The 12654-nt window shown below is 38.9% G+C and overlaps 1 protein-coding gene across 4 annotated transcripts in view; it reads right to left on the bottom strand.

The window, feature by feature from the left end:
* LOC114660724 (synembryn-A-like) overlaps nucleotides 1-12654 on the bottom strand; it is a 284885-nt gene that overhangs the window by 225587 nt on the left and 46644 nt on the right. The window lies entirely within an intron of this gene.

The raw sequence follows: 12654 nt of genomic DNA, 5'->3' as shown, positions 1-12654 counted from the left end.
CAAAGTTGTCCCAACAAATGCATATGTACAATTTGACAAGAGTTAACAGTATTATATGTTTATTACATGTACACTAAATCATCTCCTTTCTTTCACAGCAGAAAAAAAATTAAGACAAGAATATGTGTTACATAAATCATAGGATATTAAGCTTTGAGAAAATTAAAATCAAAAATCGTTAACAGTTCAAGAAAGGAACAGTATTAAACACACAGAAGTGTCCAGGAAAACATGCCTCTCATGTAACATACTTCTATTTGTAAGGAAGAGGCCAGACCTAGAATATCATCAGATTTACTTAAAAGTAGGTGAAGAGGACACAACTGAACAAGTGAGACAAAAATATCATACTTGGTCATGTATTTATTTTATTCTTCTTCAACCACTCTTTTGTAGAGTGACTTGTGTGCTTGGGATCATTGTCTCACTTCATGACCCAGTTTCTCTTGAGATGTAGTCCTTGGACAGATGTCTTGACATTTTTCCTTTAGAATTTACTGGTGTAATTCGGAATTCATTTTCCCATACACAATGGCAATCTGTCCTGGCCCAGACACAGCAAAACAGGCCCAAAACATGATACTAACACCACTAAGTTTCACAGCAAGGGTGAGAATCTCATGCTGGAATGCAGTGTTTTTCTTTCTCCAAACATATGCTTCTAATTTGAATCAGAAAGTTCTATTTTGGTCTCATCTGTCCATAAAACATTACTCCAATAGCTTTCAGGCTTGTCCACAGGCTCTTCAGCAAACTGTAGATGAGAAGCAATGTCTTTTGGAAAGCAGTGGGTCTCTCCTTATAACCCTGGCATGAACCCCACTGTTGTTCAGTGTTCGCCTAATGGTGGCCTCAAGAACATTAACATTAACAAATGTGCAAGAGCATTTTAGTTCCTTAGAAGTTACCCCTGGCTCTTTTGTGACCTCACGGACAATCACACACCTTGCCCTTGAAAAAAATCTGTCACAAAATCTGTTTGATTGTGGATTGGTGCAGTCCAAACTCTTTAGAGATTGTTTTGCAGCCCTTCTCAGCACAATGAGCATAAACAATTACTTTTCTGAGGTCCGCTGAAATGTCCTTGGTTCGTGTCATGATACACTGATACTACACAAACATGTTTGAAGATGAAGCACTTGATAGAACCCTGTTCTTTTAATGTAAACAGGGTGCCCATTCACACCCAATTGTCATCACATTGATTGACAACATTTGACTCGAGTCTCGTCTTCAAATTACCTGCTAGGTTCACATACTTTTGCCACTCGCACATACTGTATTTAATACAAGGTGATTTTCTTCAATAAATAAATGACCAAGTATGATATTTTTGTCTCGTTTATTTAGCTGGGTTCTCCATATCTACTTTTAGGACTTTTATGAAAATCACATCTCTCATTATTAAAAAAAATCTTGGAAGGAGACGAAACGTGATTTTCTCAGACAGACACTTTCACATCCTGCGAGACAAGTCTTTGTGCCAAGAGACTTAACCACGCTCGGGGCCAGAAATAAAAGACAAAGAGTAGATGACAAAGTAGAACGTCGTAAAGAATTCAAAAACGTTGGCGCGGTATACATGCAGAGCAGGTTAGAGATAATGGAAGTATGAAAATTCGAAAGTCTCAAAAAAAGGATAGTAAAGATCACATTAATGCTAACAAATGGAAATTATTACTCAGTGAAATAACGGAACAGCGAAAAGGGATTGAATATATTGTTTGGATTTAAACTTTAAGTCGGAGACTTGTAGATCATCTAATTCAATCATTTGTGACAGTCGTTTACATACCGCCGCATGCTGATGTGGCAGCTGCAGCTGAAATGATTCTTGAACCTGCTCATAAACTAGAAACCAAATCAACTGGGGCCTCATGCATAACACCGTGCATAGAACTCACACTATAACATGGCGTAAGCATAAAAGCGTGAATGTGCGTACGCACAGAAATAACCAGATGCAGGAATCTGTACGTACGCAAACTTCCACGTTCTTCCGCTACATAAATTCCGATCAGCGTGAAAAGTAACGCACGTGCACATGCCTTCTGTCCCGCCCCAACTCCTCCCAGAATTACGCCTCTTTGAATATGCAAATCAATATAAATAGCCCTTAACCTCAGCCTTCTGTGAAAAGACAATGGGAAAAGCACGGGGGAAAATATAAGAATTTCAGCAAATACCAAATGCAGGCAAAGGAAAAACGTACTATTTGTTGGTTTAAACAGTGGTATAATCAACAAAATGAAGTTGATCAAATGACAGAGTGTCGGAGAAACTCGAAAGCTCAAGTTCATAAAGTCGCACAGTGCCCGAAATAAAAAAGAAATCACATATCAAAGTCACCGTGAAAAGGCAAGTCGTAGCCCACCATCTGAGTGTCATATGAAAGCTTATTAGGGTACAGACAAAAAAAAATAGGCACACAGTAGGGAAAAAAGCACGAAATGTCAACTTTAATCTCGAAATTTCCACTTTAATCACGTAGTTTATTTTGCCATTAAAGTAGAACATCATAAACTTCATCTTAAAATCGTTTAATTTACTAGTTTCTCAAATCCCATTGTAACTAAAGTAGCACATTAAATGCTTTGTTCTGTATTTGATCTTCTATGTGCTCTGTGTGTGAATCACTACCTGCTTCTTAAACGGGCTTTCTTTTTCTCCGACAGGACACAGAATCCATTACATTCGTGATATTACAGCTCTCTGAATAATTAAAATACTGACATGTATACGTGATATCTTTTTCATGATGATAGGAGTTAAAGCATGTTTTTAAACATGGGAACATGGTGGCGCAGTGCTTGTTCAAGTCTCACGCAAGAGGCTTGCTGCGCCATGCGCGACCTTCGATGAAATAATTTATTGCAGCAGTACTGTCTCTTTCAAACTGTACTAACCTCCAATTCCTGTCCTTACTTTCTTTTCTCCAAATACCTAATTGCCACACAATCAGCTCTGTAATAGACGTGAAGCCATCTGTAAGCTTAGAACGCTGATTCTTCAAAACTTTTAAAGAACATTGAAATATCTTCGTAGTACATGTTTAATTATCCTATCTGTCTATCCTTCCAGTGTCGCGTCAGCACGAGCAAGAATACAACGCAATGCAGGAACAATCCATGAACTAGCTAGCGCTGCGACACCGTATCCTCACATGTTTAATTATTAACAATACAGATTATTTAAATGAAGTTAAAGTTTTATCTGTATAATATAATCAACATATTTTGCTGCATTTCATCTTAAAAATGATACCGTCATCATATGTAAATACGCGCTTTATAAAGTGGTGCAGGTTGTGCAATATTATAACTGTATCCCAAGTTTACAGTGAGGTGATTGTACTTATAAGTCCAAACAGTTCTACAAGGAGCACTTGATGGACTGATTTAGTGCGTTTATAGTTCTTGGGATGAAACTTTTTCTAAACCGCGAAGTCCGTACAGGAAGGTCTCTGAACGTTTTGCTGTGGCTCAGGCAGTGTCTGCTTCATGCTGTATACCGATAATTCTCTTTCCGATCTGTGATTCCCCACTCAGATACAGTGATATAAATACTCCGAGTGGTGCAGTGAGAGTAATATGGAAAAAGATGATCTGCTGTGGCAACCCTTAACGGGAGCAGCTGAAAGAAGAAGAAGATGCATTGAGAGTAACAACGCTAAAGCAGTTATGGTATTTGGAACACTATGGCTATTCCCTGGACCATTATATTGCTGCAGGTTAATTACAATCAGATGCATTACACTAATAAACAATATGCAGTTAGTTTCAGTGTACTGTATTTATAAAGCCGCGTCAGGAATGTGGATCTAAGAAAGAAAGGTTGACCACACAGGAACAGTAGCACTGCTTTGACGCTGGGTGCCGCCAGTCTGCAAAACCGAGCGGAGAAATTTGCGTACGCCAGGGCATGAGGTACCATGGAAAAGTGCATGGCTTTACGCCAAGTTTAGGTTTTATACATCGCGATTTGAGCGTGGAAACGTTCGTACGCAACATTTCTGTGAGTACGCACCGTTTATACATGAGGCCCATGGTTCTTTCAAAACTGTGATGGGTGATTTTAATTTATGCAATCTGAAGTCAGTATTACCAAATTACCATCAGTATGTGAATATCCATCTTACTAACCGAAGGTTGTAAACCGGATATGGACGCAGGGCGCTGGGCACATCGAGGCGCATGCGCACTGCTGTACTACAGCGCATCACACGGCGTAAACCGTATATGGACGCAGGGCTGAACTTGCTGTGCTCTACTCTGCCAGTGGTCGGTGTCAGCGAAGGCAACGGAATCACGTCTCCACAAAACGAGACCGCTTTACTACAGATATGCGTATATAATTAAATGACATTCCCCCAGACGCACCCACCCTCCATGATAGAGAAAACAAAAACGAGAGGCTTCAGCGCATATGTGAATCACATTACAGTGTTACAGTTCGGAATCCCCAGACGTCCAAACTACACGGCGTAAACCAGATATGGACGCAGGACGCAGGGATGAACTTGCTGTGCTCCACTCTGCCAGCGATCGGTGTCAGCAAAGGTAACAATGGAATCACGTCTCCACAAAACGAGACCGCTTTACTACAGATATGCATATGTAATTAAATGACATTTCCCCAGACGCACCCACCCTCCATGATATGTCATCCATCCACATATCGGACGGAACAGAAACTGATTGCCATTCTTGGATATCTGATTCGCTGGCGAATAGCGGGCTTACTAGTTAATACTAGAGGGGACAAAACTCTGGACAAGTGCTATGGAAACGTCCCTGGTGCCTACATATCGCATCCCAGAGCGCGTCTGACAACATCGTTTTTTATCTACTTCCAAAGTACAAACAGAAACTGAAACAAGAAAAACCAGCCATACGAATAACACAAAACTGGTGCAAGGAATGTGTAGAGGAACTGCAGGAGTGCTTCTCCTGTACAAATTGGGATGTGTTGATATCCTCACAGTCACTGTCAGTGAATATATTAAATTGTGTGAGTCTATGATCATTAAGGAAAAAACTGTCAAGGTGTACCCAAACAGTAAGCCATGGATCACTAAACAGGTTAAAGCATTACTATTGGAAAAGCAACATGCACATCAAGAAAATAAGATAGAAGATAAGCGAATTTTACAGCAACAGGTAGATGTATGGGGAAAAAATCAAGAGGTGGTTTAATGATAACAATCCAAAGCAGGTCTGGAAGGGACTAAAAACATTTACAGGACTAGGCTCTAAAAAGAATGAATTTTCCAGCTGACAAAGACCACAAACAAGCTTTTAGCAGATGAACTGGATAACTTTTTTGCCAGATTTGAAACAAGTGATTTCAGCACCCAAAATACAGAAATAAAGGAGACGCTTTATAAAAACACCAGAAATTCTGCTGTGATGGGGTTCTGGTTAACTGAAGTGGAAAAAGGCTTACGGCAGGTTAAAACAAACTGTGTAGTGGGACCAGACGGCATATCAGGTCGGCTCATAAAGTCTCGCTCTAAGCAGCTCTCTCCAGTTTTTCATTTGCTTTTTAACTGGTCTCTGACCTATGGTATTGTACCTAATCTATGGAAACAATCAATCATTACCCCTGTATCTAAGGTTTCTAGGCCAAGCTGTTTAAATGACTACAGACCAGTGGCACTTACCTCTATCCCAATGAAATGCTTTGAACATTTGGTGAAAAACATTTTAATGACAGAGACAAAGACTTTTCAACACAACAATCAATTTGCTTACTGTGCAAAAAGAAGTGTGGAAGATGCTCTGCTTGTTATCTTACATCAAATATACACCTTTCTTGATCAACCTGGTTCATATGTCAGAGCACTATTTTTGGATTTTTCTTCAGCGTTCAACACCATACAAGCCTCATATACTAATTGGGAAATTGAACAGTATGAATATAAACCCATTTATTACACTATGGTTTCAGGATTTCTTTAAAATCGTTCACAGACAGTTAAAGTACAGGACACTTTTTCAATACTCAATCATTCAAACACAGGAAGTCAGCAGGGGTGTATCTTATCACCATTACTGTTTACTCTGTACACAAGTGACCTGAGACAGAACAATGACCACTGCTCCATTATCAACTACGCTGATGACACCATGTTTATAGGACGCATATCTGGGGAGGATGAAAGCCACTATCTAAATCAAGTGGACTGTATGGTAAACTGGTACAATAAAAACTCTCACTCTGAATGTAAAAAAGACCAAAGAAATGATATTTGATTTTAAGAGACAGAAATCTGTATGTTCATCCATTGTAGTTCTGGGGGAGGAGGTAGAAATAGTGACTGAATATAAATACTTAGGAACTTACCTTGATAACAATCTTAGCTGGAATACTAATACAAAAAAAATATTCTCTAAACGCAACCAACACTTATTTCTCCTCCATAAACTTCAAACTATTTAAAGTAGACAAGGACCTAATGTTGTCTTTTTATCGCAGTCTGATCCAGTCTGTTATCACTTTCAGTTTCATTGCCTGGTTTAATATTCTGACAAACCAAAACTCAAAAAAGCTCCAGCAGATTACGAAGTATGCGGCTAAAGTTATTGGGGCTGATGTAGATGATTTGACTAGTGTGTGTCAGAGGGCAATGTTAAAGAAATTGAAAATCATCTCAACTGATGACAGACATCCATTACTTGTAGAACTAAACTTCAGTAAATCAGCAAGGATAGTCGTTTTGAAAACCCACACAAATTGCTCCAGAAATTCCTTTCTTCCTTGTGCCATTCGACTTTTCATTAAGAATTATCGAAGATAATGATTAAGGTTTTGATATACAGTATATCCTGTAGCCTTTTTTTGTGTAAATATGCATTATCTAACTGCCTTACCTTAACCTGTCTTGTTTCTATTTGTTTGTTTTATTTCATTCTGTCTGTTATTAGATGCAACTAAGAAGGCAAATTTCATGTTTTTTTGTGTAAACATGACTAAATAAAGAAACCTTAAACCTTAATTTGTGTTGTCATCAGGGGAAAATTGTTGTTTGGTGAAATCCCGTGAGAGAAAATTTCAAGCCCCGTGAGACAAGAGCTTATGCAAAGAGATTTGGAAATGTCCTGCCCACATAACCACGCACACGGTTTCTCATTTGTGTGAATACTATTGTCAGACACAGTTCTTGGAGAGAGAAAGAAACAATATTCACGCACGGGCAGTTATACGTTGCGTTGTCACGATATAATTCTAAACACAGAATGAAAATTCAATATGATATGGATAAAAAGGTAAAAGCGAAACGAGATCGAATATATGGACATAGGTGATATGATAGAAGTATGTAGATATTGTTTGGCTTTAAACTTTAAGTCGGAGACTTGTAGATTGTCTAATTCATGTTGCCATCAGGAAAAAGTACTGTTTCTTCCCAATGAAGAGGCCTATCCGTGAGAATTAAAAGTTTTGTTTTTTGGTGAAAGGGGGGTTTGGTGAGCAAAGCGAGCAGGCAGCAAAGCCCCCTAGTGATATTTAAAGTCAAAGCTATGCAGGAATATGGAAAATTCTAAAGGGTTCACTGACTTTCAAGCACCACTGTAAATATACCATCTCCCATAATTATCAAGTTTTTTTTCAAGATTTTTAACATAATAGCACCTCACAAGCTGTACTTTAATTTAAATTACAATATTTAATTTACTATCAAGTCATTAAGAAGACAAGCAAAATGACACCTTTTATTGGCTAACTAGAAAGATTACATTTTGCTAGTTTTCAAGGCAATTCATCTGGCCTGAAGAAAAGGGCCTGAGTTGCCTCGAAAGCTTGCATATTGTAATCTTTTTCGTTAGCCAATAAAAGGTGTAATTTTGCTTGACTTCTCATTACATTCATAATGGCTAACACGGTACAACACCCTAGTACTACCATTATCTTATTAATACATCAAGGACTATAATCTATATATATAATTCACTAAGTTGACAGGGCACGCAAGACAACCACGGGATACACACGACATAGCCACGCCCACCAACTCCTCTAAGACCATGGGATACGACGACAACTCACAGAGCCACGCCCACCAACTCTAAGAATTCACTAAGTCCATGGCAAGCAAGACGCACGCAAGACAAAGCCACGCCTGCCAACTCACAGAGCCCCGCCCACCAACAATTTGAGCGAGAGTGAAAGAATTTGCCAAGAATGTTTTCATTAATCTAAGAACGAACGTCGGAGGTTCGAAGACGATCACATACCATCGTAGTTCCGACCATAAACGATGACGACTGGCAGCCTTAAACTTAAAGGAATTGATGGAAGGGCACCACCAGGTGTGGAGCCTTTCGCGTAATTTGACTCAACACGGGAAACCTCACCCGGCCAGGACACGGAGAGGATTGACAGATTGATAGCTCTTTCTCGATTCTGTGGGTGGTGGTGCATGGCCGTTCTTAGTTGGTGAAGCGATTTGTCTGGTTAATTCCGATAACGAAAGAGACTCCCTCCTGCTAAATAGTTACGCGACCCCCAAGCGGTCGGCGTACAACTTCTTAGAGGGACAAGTAGCTTTCAGCCACGTGAGATTGAGCAATAGCAGGTCTGTGATGCCCTTACCTGTCCGGTGCTGCACGCACACTAGACTGAATGGATTAACATGTGTCTACCTGGTGCTGAGAGGAGTGGGTAAGCCGTTGAACCCCATTCATGATGGAGACCGGGGCTTGCAATTGTCTCCCACGAGCGAGGAATTCCCGGTAAGTGCGGGTCATACACTCGCACTGATCAAATCTCTGCCCTTTGTACATACCCCCCGTCGCTACTGCCATGGTCGGGTGACTTGGTGGATTATATATAGAAAAGCAGCCAGAACCGCAAAGAACAATGAAAAGTCAATGTGGCTCAGGGGTGCATGTGGACTGTACACAGACGAAAGCGAGTCAGGAGAGAAGTTGGGGGCAGGCACATGAGCAGGCAGTGCAGACTGAACGATGACTAAGAGATGACTAAGAAATCAGCAGACTAGAATGGCGGGGGGGCCGGGGCGGAATGGGCATCCTTCCCCTCTCCCCCCGTTCCGCACTCCGTGCCCGAGTGCCGTCCAGCCCCGTCCCTCGCTCTGGGAGGTGGAGGCGCGACGGCGGTCCTCCAGTTTTCAGTCACGGACAATTGTATGTTGCCCTCTCCAGAGTTCCATCTTTTCATTCACCTAAAGTCGTATCCTCAAACCCATTTGGACAACTGTGTCTTTCAGGAAGTGTTCACCCATCAATACATAATTATGCGACGTATGTTACGCTGCGGGTTGGCTAGTTTAAAATAATCTACCATGTTAAAAAAAAACATCAGTGTGATTATGTGAAATAAATAAATACAAATGTGAAAGGAGGTCTCAAATATACAAAAACACTTAATAACCATCTACTTAATAGCATACAGTATGAATATCTACTGTGAGGGATGGCCGGCCATTTACCCCGGCCAATACCCCCAGGCCGCTAGATGGAGCCCTCCCTGTAGCATGGAAGTGCCCCGAAGACCAGCAGGGAATTATGGACAATGGAGTTTTTATTCCCAACCCTGCTGAACACTGTGGGGCCCACCAGAGGACGCTGCAGGGAGGCTCAAGGACTTATACGTGCCCTATAACCCGGAAGCACGTCATAATCATATGACCAGAGGGAACGTCGTGTTTCCGGGTTGAAAAGAAGGACTTTTTATCTGACCCGGAAGTAAGATGGGAAACACTTCCGGGTCAGGGAATATAAAAGGACGATGGGAAATCCCAGACGTGGAGCTGAGCTGGGTGGAAGGGTGGCAAAGCGTCTGGGAGTGGAGGATTGGTTATTGTTTATTGGAATTATTATTATTACTTGAGTATTATGGAGTGGAGGGTGCTTTGTGCACATTTATTATTATTATTATTATTAATAATAATAAACTATTATTTGGACTTTTATCTGGTGTCTGACGTCTAGTCTGAGGGTTCAAGGGGTCACGGAGACCTTAATCTGTCACACTACATAGCAACAAGCTTTGTCAAGTCAGTGTTTTACAGGATAAAAACTTCACCTGGTTTTGAAAATTTGTCTATTGTGGAATTGAGGCTTAGAATACATTTTATATCTTATAAAGTGTATGAAAGATTGACTTCTTAATTCTGCATTATAAAAAGTAACAATGAGTTTAGGCAAAATAAACACTTTTCCTTACAATGACTACTGAAATTCAGCTGAATATAACCACTGAAGAGCAGCAGGGTGTTATAAATTTAGATGTCTTAGCTTCACAGCTCTAGGAACCAGTGTTGGATTTCCAGCTTACATACTGTGTACATGGAATTTACTTGCTTTCAAAATCTTAAATTAAGTATTCTCCAGATGTCTTGTTTTCCTCCCATACCTCAATAAAGTGTGTGTTATTTTAACTAGTGCTTCTAAATTGGGTGTATGTTCCTGCCTGTGATGAGCTGCTGTCCTAGGATTCTTGTCTTGCATTCAGTGCTGCCATGACTGACAACTGCTTCCCTTGCCCCTTAATGCAGAATGTGAATTTGAAAAGTGGACGCAGGCATAGGATTTTTCATGATTATTTTAGACAAAGTCTATGGGAGGTATCTTCTGAAAAAATTAAAATGAAAACTAAAATTATAAAATGTAGTACTAGGGTGTTGTACCGTGTTAGCCATTATGAATGTAGAGAAAAGCCAAGCAAAATGACACCTTTTATTGGCTAACTAGAAAGATTACAATATGCAAGCTTTCGAGGCAACTCAGGCCCCTTCTTCAGGCAAGATGTAACTCTTGCCTGAAGAAGGGGCCTGAGTTGCCTCGAAAGCTTGCATATTGTAATCTTTCTAGTTAGCCAATAAAAGGTGTCATTTTGCTTGGCTTTTCTCTACACTTATAAAATGAAAACGCAATCCCTCTTTTGCAATTAAATTTTTAAACTCTGCACGCAAAAATGCAGCAAAAATCAAAGTGAAATAACCCCACTTGCAATTTAATTTTCAAAGTCTTTACGCAAATATGCTGCAAAATTTAAAATGAAAATGAAATAACCTTATTTGCAATTTTATTTTCAAAGTCTGTGTGCAAGAATGCTGCAAAAATTAAAACAACCCCATTTGCAATTTCTTTTCAGCCTGAACCGCAATGAAGCTGCAAAAATGAAAAGTAAAATGCATTTCCACTTTGCTTTTTCATTTTCAAGTTCTCTCAACAAAAGAGGGATTGCATTTTCATTTTATAATTTTAAATTTCATTTTAATTAATTAAATTTAATTCATTTTAAATTAAAAAGAAAATACCTCCCATAGAAATCAATATACTTAAGCACATGTGGGTGTGTGTGTGTTTTATCCTTTTCAGACTAGCTTGTATGAATGTACAAATACTCTTCAATTCAATTATTATGAATTATTTTGAATTATTATTGTATTTTAGGTAACCTCCAATTGTACAAAAACATCAAAAGTGACAATGAGGACACATCACTAAAAACAATGACAATGAATAATGCAACAGCATCATGCACATATTTTAGTTTTACATGATTTTGTTTAATCCTGGTAATGCATGAGCACAAAAGGCTTCAGTTAGAATGTCACAATAGGAGACAGATTTGCATTTATTGTGAAAAAGTAACAAAACAGGCATGAAATAATATATTCCTATTTTAATTCTTATATGGATACTTTAAAAAAAATTGAAAAAAGACGCACATAGTAGATTCTCATTATTCCAAATGCTAAAGGATGGACAAGCAGAAGGTTTTGTTCTAAAACCTGATATCTGAAAAAAATGCACAACAACTTGAGTACTACAAAATTTTCCAATATATGGCAACATAAAAAATTCCATTCATCCACTTTCTAAACCAATTATAAGCTTTAGACCATACAGAACCAGAGCCTAGCCCAGAAACACTGGCACAAACCTTGAAAAGGACAAAAATCCACAATAGGACATGCTTTCACACATATATTCACTCATTCCAGGCCATAATAGAAATGTTAATTAATCTAGCACACATGCTTCTGGGATGTATTTGGTGATGAAACAACATATGAAAAATAGTCAGTGACCTTGTTGGAACTCAAACTCAGTCCCATGGAGCTATGAAACAGTGGCACTAATCCCAGTGCCATCATACCAACCTCAAGCAAAATAACTTCATATTACATATTGTTTTCACAGCACATACTATCACAGATTGCTTTAGAAATCTATTTTGGTAACGCATATAAAAAACTTAATAAACTGTTTTTGGCCACAGCAGACAAAAATAAATAAATAAATCTATTTCAAAACATATTTTATACATGGAATAATACAACGAAAAAAGGGAAACAAATTATTTGATAAAAGGCTTGCAAGAGATCATCTTCATTAAACCCGAGTATTATTTTAAAATCAGAAACTGTCACCTACACTTCCAGCTTCTTGTTGTTGTTTAAATGATTTTTGATGCAAACATAAGTTTTCTTGGCTTATTTGTTTAAACAAAACCAGTGCTTTATTTAGCTATTAATCTTTTATAGATGCATTCATTCTGTAAAAGCCAAACTTAGAAACCAATGTTTAATGTTAAATGCATATAGTGTTTGCTTACTTTCTAGATAATGTCAGATTCTTATAGTTTCTAGGATATGGTATAGTCTTTAACCCCCTGTAA

The sequence above is a fragment of the Erpetoichthys calabaricus genome, chromosome 11, assembly GCF_900747795.2.
Source record: "Erpetoichthys calabaricus chromosome 11, fErpCal1.3, whole genome shotgun sequence".
Lineage (NCBI taxonomy): Eukaryota > Metazoa > Chordata > Cladistia > Polypteriformes > Polypteridae > Erpetoichthys > Erpetoichthys calabaricus.
This window is presented reverse-complemented; position numbering and strand designations above follow the sequence as displayed.